Source organism: Telopea speciosissima, chromosome 7 (genome assembly GCF_018873765.1).
Source record: "Telopea speciosissima isolate NSW1024214 ecotype Mountain lineage chromosome 7, Tspe_v1, whole genome shotgun sequence".
In the NCBI taxonomy this organism is placed as follows: Eukaryota; Viridiplantae; Streptophyta; class Magnoliopsida; order Proteales; family Proteaceae; genus Telopea; species Telopea speciosissima.
Genome location: NC_057922.1, coordinates 36364479 through 36374051, shown reverse-complemented (window position 1 = coordinate 36374051; position 9573 = coordinate 36364479). Strand labels below are relative to the sequence as shown.

The following is a 9573-nucleotide window of genomic DNA, read 5'->3' as shown; positions in this document are numbered from 1 at the left end:
CTACGGATGTCTTTGTTTGCTACAAGAGTCCCGAGTCTCAGACATTACATGATACTATGTTAGGAGATTTACTCTACCCTATTTCTTTTCTTCTTTTTATGTTTCGAATAAAAATAGAACTAAATTAAACAATCAAAAAATTGCGTTCTGTGCTTTACTTTGTTGGTCATCTAATTGTATCTCACTCAAATGCATGTTTGGAGGCCTTACCTGTTTTACCAGTTTAATTTCAAATGAAAAACAGTAATAAAAAAGAAATGGGGAATCGTAAGAAGGGGAGGGAGGGTGGGGGTGAGGGTGTCAATTTTGGATTAGAATCGGGAATTTGACCGGAATCGTCCCGCTAGGAATTGGAATCACCCCACTCAATAGTTTATTGGTTTGGTTCTGAATCTGTCAATAAGTTATTGGTCCGGTTCTAAATTTATCAATTAGGAATCAGAACAAATTAATATCCTAATCTTATATATTATATAATTCTTAAGACTCAAGGTTATGAGAGCTAAGGTCAAAAGATTTTTTTTTTTTTTTTTCTTTTCTTTTCTTGTGTTTTAATTTTGCCGGTACCACTAGTCTTTTATACTATTTTACCAAAGATTTAGTTGTAAATCCTACTTATTAATTAGGGAAAATTTCACGGACACCCCTTATAAGTATTCATTATGTCACGGAGTTACCAAAATTAGTCAAAGTGGCAACCTTCCTCTTGATGTTAAACACAGTTAGTACCCAAAGGTGAAATATTCATTTTACCCCTTAATTATTTAAAGAAAAAAACCTGTCATCTCCTCTTCTTCCATATTCTTACCGTCACCTGCTCCAGCTGCGACGACCATTACAAGCGGCCTTCCTCAGCCACGTTGATTCCATCCCAAACCCATATGCCTTCCATTTTTCTAATCCAATCTATTATTCAGACTTCTGCAGAGGAATATAGATACAAGTTAAGTTAGTAGATATGGTGGGGAAGGGAAGTTGAGACTGTTACGAAATCCCACCTCAACACAAACTGTTCGGATTTAGATTTGAGAGGGACAGAGGATTGTGTGCAACAAAGGAGATAGAAAAAATTACAGATAAAAGAGGAGAAAGAGAATGAAGGGCTCATTTGGTAGTGGAGGAATGGGTATGATTAGGACTGCAATTCGTTCTGGGGTTGGAGGAATTCAAGATGCTCTCTCCAAATCTATCTCCTCCACCAACACGAATAAGCCCACCTCTCACATCCTCTATCTATCCTCCTCTTCGTCTTCTTCTGCTTCTACTTCACTCAACATTCCCGTGTCGGAAACTTCTCCTATCGTATCCAACTGGGCTTCTTGTGCTTCTTCATATTTCTTTGATAGTGATGAATGGGAATGGGAATGGGAATCTGTGAATGGAGACGACGACCAAGACAGAGCAAACATGATTTTTGATAATTATTATGTTTTTGGTGCCGTTCCTTCTCAAGACGAAGTTGAAGATGCTGTCTCCTCTCTTAAACAGTATGTCTGCTTTCTTTTTTCTCCAGTTTTCTTCCCTTTACTTCTGAATTGTGGTAGAGTAAGAATAAAATAGGGTTGGTGTTTGTTGGTTTTGTCAGTGTTGATAGATGTGAAATTTTGCTTCTCTGAGTGCGATTGTGTGTATTTATTTGGTTTGGAGAACAGCGATGGAGTGTTTGGAAGGGGTCATTTTCTGATAAGAGGATAAAAGGGAAAATTTTGTCTTGATATGATACTAAGATGAGTTATATCGATAAATGTCAGATTTTCCAAAAAGAGGAATCCCACAAAGCTTGTGAATTATCACTGAGGCTTGGCATAATTGTCACAAAAAGAAAATTTTATTAGGGTTGCATAGCCAGCTTTTGATATTACTTTGTTCCTCTGTTTCTGTCTCTCTATATTAATTCAGAAAAGAACAAAAAAGAGGAGAGGAAAAGAGTAATCTCTTGTAATCTTATTACGAGCTGGTTTTCTTTCAATTGCCCAGTATGTAGCGTATGGGTGTGGGTATTAAATGATTTCCGGTCAAACAATTAGCATGTTGCTCATTGGGAAAGGAAAGAGAGAATAAGCTAAACTCATAACAGATCAAGATTGAAGGAACAAATACAAACAACCTTGGTTGCAGACGAAGGTTCCATAGAAATCTGGTCGAAAAAAAAAAAAAACAAATCCTAACCCTAGATCGAGAGATCGATAAACAGCAAGAAGGATTTGAGAATGAGTTTTGTCATTTACAAGTTCTTGGCTGAAGCTCCTCGAGGATGATGTCAAGTTCGAGGCCGAGAAGCTCGAGAAGATCTGAATCTGTTTCTGACATGAACATGATGGAGCCGAAACCCAATTTGGTCGACGGTGAAGCTTTCCAGTGTTGGATGCCGCCGGTGATGGATAGATGTAGGCCATAATAAACAATTCTTTTTTTTTGGGAAATTTGGGGTTTTAGTCCTTAAGGGCATTGTAGAAAGTTCACCCTATTATAAGGGTAATTTTGTCATTATAAAAGAGTTAACAAAGACTTAACTGCACAGTGGACTAAGTTGAAATATAATCATAAAATAAGGGTAGTTTGTGATATTTTGACCAAGTATGGTATGTCCGTGACATATTGAATACTTACAGGGGATGTCCGTGAAAATTTTCTATTAATTAATACAAAACAAGAGGTAATATAGACTAGTTCTGTGATTTGAGAAAAAAAAAATGAAAGAGATATCTCAAGTGATTGAAATTAGTATTTTATTATATTATTATTAAATATATGTAGCATATGATGGGATTTTTTTTAAAAAAATTTTGGACTACTTAGAACCGTTTAGAAATCGGAACCGGTCCACCCATTATTTAATGCTCTTAGATCTCAAGTTTGGAACCAATTAGCTTATTGTTCCATTTTTTGTCCTGGCCCTGTAAGGCTAGAACCATTAAAGAACTAGACCAATTGACATCCCTAGGTGGGGGGGGGGGGGGAGGGAAGAATCTTACTGCATAGGGGCCCTCCTATAATGAGACTAGTTTCTTGTCTTGTTGAATGTAATTGATATTTTTAATGTTTGATAAATGGATAGTTCTTTCAATGAGTCACATGTTATTAGTGCCATATTTATATCATATGGTCTAGGGTTTTTGCCTATAGAAGTGATTTTCTTAAATAAATTTCAAAATATTTTCCTCAGATATGGTGATGTCAGATTTGAATTGAAACATCAACAAAAAAAAATAGATGGTGTGAATTACATGTTCATAATTAACCAAAAAAAAGAATTACATGTTCATAATATTTTGTGAATGGCTGAGACTGTCATGTAACTCAAGAAACCCTATAATTGGAAACCATGAATAAAATATAACGCTATATAAATATTTAAAATATATATATATTAAAGGGAAAGTACATGTGAAATTTCATGAAGATTTTTGTAATCTAAGAGGTTTGGGAGACAATCGTTAAGAAAAATAAATTGATTGACGGTTAACACATTTTGCCATATGAAAGAGTGATATGACAATTCCAACTGTTTGAATCTAAGAAACGATTTGAATTTTTTATTTGTCAACCTTTAAACTCAATTTCAATCATATACTCTCCTATGTATGGCTACACACTCTTTGGAGTCAAAGTACTAGCATGCACACCTCTAGATAATCTTGGATTTTTAAAATTTTTGCTCCTTGGCCAACTTTGTTAGGGCTGAAACTTAATAAACTACTTTGGGGTATACTTATTTTCAAAACTTCAATTCCATTTTATCTCCATTCAACAAAACTTAGTGTGCATTAATAGATCCCTCAATATTTTACATAAAAAAAAGAAAAAGAAAAAGGGATCCCTTAATAGATGAGCTCTAACAAATGGTCAAGGTTTTAACTTTGGAGCTTTAGGGCTCTTAGTTTCAATGGTGAAAATATGAAACTAGAAGCTTAACATGGTTCTCTTTGCAATGGAGATAGAATGCAAAAAAATCGACACATGTTCAGAGGGGAGGCTTCCATGTAGATCCAAGATGAGATTCAGAGAATTTTGCTATTGACAAAGTTGGCCATGTAAGAAGTAAATGAACAATTTTCTATAGTCCCACGATATGTTCCAATCAATTCTTTTCTCATATTTGGATTTTGATGTAGATGGTGGAGTTTTATGGCTAGGAATTGAAAGGGGGGGGGGAGATTTTAGTTCCATTTCAATCAGGTAATGTGTAACTATTGGACTTATAACCTTGGAAATGACCTCTCTACCCTGAAGCTTGAGAATTGGTTTCAATTGATGCAAGATGTGTAGTACCAAGAAGGAAAAGATGACGATACAGGGCTTAGAAACCTACATGATTAACTCCAAAAACTCAAATTGGTGAGGGAACAAAGTGATTGAGCAATTGAGTAGTAATAGTTACAGGCTCGGAGAGGGGGATGTTAGGGTTGGTGGGTGAACAAAATCAATTTAATCTAACGTTTTTTACATATATTAGGATTAAACAATAGTATTTCAATTCAATTAGGGACTCTTATGATAGAAGCCAATAGTGAGATTCCTAGTTCATGACTAATCTGGAAGTTTTAAGTACATAGTCATATTTGGAATTCTTAAAAAGTGATTAAAGTCCGGTAGGAGAAGTAGTAGTCATACGTGAATTAAATTAAATGTTGTTATTTTAATTCTTATCTACTTAAGAACATTAATAGAATAAGACAAGGAGTTTTAATCGGAGTTTGTAATCACTATTAAAATCTGGGTTTTCAAAAGCTAATGGAATTATTGTTTTAATGGGAATTCCATTAGCTTCTGAAAACATATTTTTAATATTGACAAATTCTTAACTCTACTAGATCAAAACAGTTATTACAAAATCCGATTAAAACTCCTTGTCTTAATCTATTAATGTTCTTAAGTAGATAAGACTTAAAATAACAACATTTAATTTAATTCACGTATGACTACTACTTCTCCTTAATCACTTTTTAAGAATTCCAAATATGACTACGTACTTAAAACTTCCAGATTAGTCATGAACTAGGAATCTCACTAATGGCTTCCATAATAAAAGTCCCTAATCGAATTGAAATACTATTGCTTAATCCTAATATACGTTAAAAAACGTTAGATTATATTAATTTTGTTCACTCACCAAGCCTACCATCCTCTCTCCGAACCTATAACTATTATACTCAATCATTCAATTTTCACTTTGTTTGACTCATCAATTTGAATTCTTAGAGTGAATCATGGACGTTTTTAAGGTCTCTAACGTCATCATTCTAAGCTCTCTATCATCGTCATTCTTTTGGTTGGTCGGTCAATTGGTCTGACCGGTTTGAGCTGATCTTCGACACCCTTAGATCTTATGATCTCCAAAATCAAAATAGGAAGAAACCAAGAAAAATTAAAGAAAAGACCAATATGAATTAAAACCAACTTATAACACCGACATCTACAGGCAAAAAAAAAAAAAAAAATGACTTATAACACCGACAAAGCTAGTGGAGGTGAATGAAGGTGTTTGCTTTGCAGTGAAGGCAAAGGAGTACTTCCCGTATTAAATGAAATTTTAAGTTTGAATGGTAGATGTGAATTGCTACTTCCCCCTTATCCTCCTCTACTTACCAGTCTCTACACAGTACTTTCTCTGGCTTTGAAATTTTAGACACACACACACACACACACTCTCCCTCTCTCTCTCTCTCTCTCTCTCTCTCTCTCTTTCTGGCTATATATAAAGTTAGCAACATTGCTTCACAAGGCTCTTGTAGGTGTCTCCTTCATACCCATTTCATGAACAGTTGATTTGAGATCTCAGATAGCTAGCTAGTTTGATTAGAGAGATAGAAAAAGAGACAGAGAGAGATGCCGCCGGGATGGGGACCGCCGCCACCAGGACCGGGAGGACCTCCTCCTCCCTGTGGGTGTTTTGGGTTTCTGTGTGCTGGAATATGCCGACTTATATCTTCATGGTACTTGTATTGCTCATGCATTCCTTCTCTTTCTCTTAAATCACATTTTATATATGCTTTATTCATCATCTGCTCCCTATGTTTTCTTTTCTTGCTGGGTTTTCTTTCACATTAACTGATTTTTTTTTTTTTAAATAAAAATGAAGAAGAAGAAGAAGAAGAAGAATGACTATAAGTAACTAATGATCGGATGGATGTGTTTTTGTGTTATTTTGGTGGCAGTTTTTACGTGCTGTGTTGTTGCTGCATCTTCCAAGATTGCTGTGGTCCATTTTTTGGTGGACCACCGGGTGGCGGTCCACCCGGCCCTCCTCGTTTTTGAAGGTTAACTATATGACTATGGAGACTATGTACAACATTAACATGTATGGTTTTTTTTTTATTTATGGAAGTACTAAAATAATGAGTGACGTTCTTTTAATACTGAGGCCGACTCCATTTAGTTGGTATAAGGCTGAGTTGTTGTTGTTGTTTTTAATTTCTGAGCTTTACTATTTGTAATAATCCGGGTTTCAAAAATTCAGAATCGATTTCAATTCTTGCCGATTTTGAAAACAAAAAAATTTAAAAAAAAAATTAGGGCAACTATGGGCTGATTCTGACCAATTTCTCACCGATCCTGACTGATTCCATCCGAGATCGGATTAAATTCTCAATACAAAGGTAACCTTGCCTCTCAAATGAACCATTTGGTCTGGTTCACCCATCGCTGGTTAACCCAAATCCCAAATTGTCAATAATGAAACACTGCCGCCGACATGAAATACTGAAATTAATCAGAAATAGATATAAGAGTTTTATTTATTAATCTCTGACCCGATTTATCCGGGTTAGGCAGTTTTTCTGAGTAGCCGAGTTCAAGGGTCAGAGAGACTCAGGTGAACCTTCCTCGAAGCTGGCTAAGGCTTAATCCCACACTGCATTAGGGCTCTAGAGTCCAAACACGGGGTTCATGTGGCTTTCACGTGACTAATAAGCATATATAGTTCGATTAGGCCCAAAACATTTGGGTCCAGATGGACTGGGCTCAAGCTTATATAGCCCAATATATATCAGAACAAACGCTACATAACCGGAATGGTTCTAGTAATCAGGATTCGGAACGGTTCCTTATCGGTTTAGATTTTAAGAGGGTCAATCCCAAAACTGTCCTGCATGTTAAACAGTTCCAAAACTAGGATCCGACCCAGGAATGGTTCAATTTCGGTTTCTTAACAGTTTTAAGCACTCAAAGTCCCAAAAGTTTTTTAAAAAATAGTTTCCTTGAAATTAGAACATAACCCGGTTTTAGTTTCTTAGCGACCAAAGAAGCGAGGGAGCTCGTAAATCAGCTCACAACATGCTAGCATACTTTGACGTGTTAGCACACTATGTTAGAGTTTTGGTTTTCTTGCTGCGTTAGCATGCTTTGATGCAGGAGCATCTAACTCCCTTGAACCGTACTACCAATTGTCACAACAGGAGGGAGGTTATTCTAAGGCCTTCAATGCTTCAAACACTAAAATATAAGTATTTGTTTTGGGGAGGTCAATTCTAGGCACACACCAGTTACCCGACTGAGCCTGACCAAGAAAACCCGAAACAATCCCTGACTGTTTGTTAAACGTTTCGGGCTCAAGCTCGGACTGAATTACTATTCAATTGTTCCCAGTGCTAGACTGCTAGGGTCCTGCCGACGTCCGACGGGCACCCGACTGGTACCAACCGCCAAAGAGCCCGATTAAGCTCAACACCCCTTAGAGCCCAATTAATCTCATCACCATTGATAGCTCAATTAAGCCCATCCCTTAGAGCTCAATTAAGCCCGACTGTTGCTGACTTGCAATGGTTGTAGATATATGTGATGAATTTGTGGGTGTAAGAAGTAGCCACCAATATCAACAATGTGGTGACATGAAATCAATCTAAATATTTATCATCAACGAGCCCTTTTTGCATTAGTCAAGTGTTCAATTTGTACACCATTAAGCTCTATACTTACGACTATAATTTAATTATGGTAATACATGCCTTTGAATATTGAAGCATTTAATTAGGATTTTTATCCTCTCAAGTGCGGTGTACTATCCAGTACATCACACTTAAGAATCCAACTGTAAAAACATGGGCAATGATGTCTTTTTATCATCTTAAGTGTTGGTGGACAATAGGATTCTTAAGTGTGGTGCAGTGGACAATGCACCGCACTTGAGAGGATAAATTTCCTTTAATTAATAGGCTGTTTAAGGCATATTTAGAGATAGGAAGAAAGAACACTTACTGGTGCTGTGTGTGGGCGTGTACTTGTGCCCAAAGGCCCCAGACACAGCCTGGCGCGAAAAGGTCGCCACACCCCCTGAAAGGTGGAAAGGTCTAGGGGTGCGGCGGACTGTGTCTGAGTGCAAGTACACACTTGCACACATAACAACGGTTAGCATTCCTTTACCCTTAGAGATAAATGGCTTAGCAGCCAATTAAGGCTTGTCTAATGCCCGTCGCCCGATTAGTGGTAGTCGGATTAAAGACCAATACATGACCGACCATTTATAAACGAGAGCAATCCTTACCTATGATGATCGATTAGTTAAACATGTCGGTTACAATGTACGATCCTAAAGCTAGTAAGGCGGGGGGATTAGACCCGACTGAAACCAGCTCGGACCGACCAGTTGACACCACTAGTTTTATTTACAGATAACCCTCAGGTTTTTTTCTTTGTTATTACAACATAAACTTATATAAGTCATTACTATTAAGTGTTTGATAACCCTAATTAAGTAAATATGCATCTTAATCAGGTCCTAGCGGTTCCCATTCCAACTAGTTTCATATTCATGATCTATCGGTTCTAAGTTTTAGCTGGTCAATCTTAATCCGATTCCGATTCCGATTCCAATCCCAAATTTACAACCCTTAATCCAATGGTATTGCTTCTCATCACCTTCCACTGTTATAAAAAGAAATTATGGGGTTGTGATGAGTTTTGGATTATTACTGCATTAATTTCCTTTTGTCTGCATTAGTATCAATTATTATTAAGCCACCAATCCCACCAAATATAGGAGACAAAATGGTATAGTAAACTTTCTTCGTAGATGATCAGGAAAGCTCCAACTTTCTTTCAGGCCTAGCCAATACCTCTACACGTAACTTATCTTTTTTATTTCTAAAGAATTTTGTATAATTTTTCCTGTCGACCAAACAAACGACTCTACTTGATTAGTTTAAGAATCGAAAACGGTTTTGAGACAATTGTTTTTTCTTCTTTTGATGAGAGTGAGCCATTTGTTTGGAAGTAGAGAACGAGACCACAGCGGTCACCAGGTCCTTCTGCTGTTTGGTTATTTGGTACCAAAATATGAGAAAATCAAAGGGAGAGTCCCCACCCTTACGTGGCACCTGCTAGTCAGTCGTCTGATGATGAGTGGAGCCCACCTTATTTTATGTGATTCCCAGAAATTTCAATTTTGGAACCACACCAACATGATTGAAGTTGATCATGATCGACACCCTCCACTCTCCTGTTTCCAATCTCCACCCCCAAAATTCCACATTTTCTCCTTCCTTATCTCTATTATTAGGATGGGAAAGAGTTGTACACAACGCCACAGGTACCTTAAAAACAAAATTGCACATCCTCTCATACATCATGTTCATG

General features: G+C 36.9%; 1 long non-coding RNA gene across 1 annotated transcript; it reads left to right on the top strand.

Annotated features, from left to right (window-relative positions):
* Positions 1-5661: 5661 nt before the first annotated feature.
* On the top strand, positions 5662-6248 carry LOC122669075. Its single transcript, XR_006333963.1, has 2 exons — positions 5662-5936; positions 6159-6248. It is a non-coding gene; the product is annotated as an uncharacterized LOC122669075 (long non-coding RNA).
* Positions 6249-9573: the final 3325 nt, after the last annotated feature.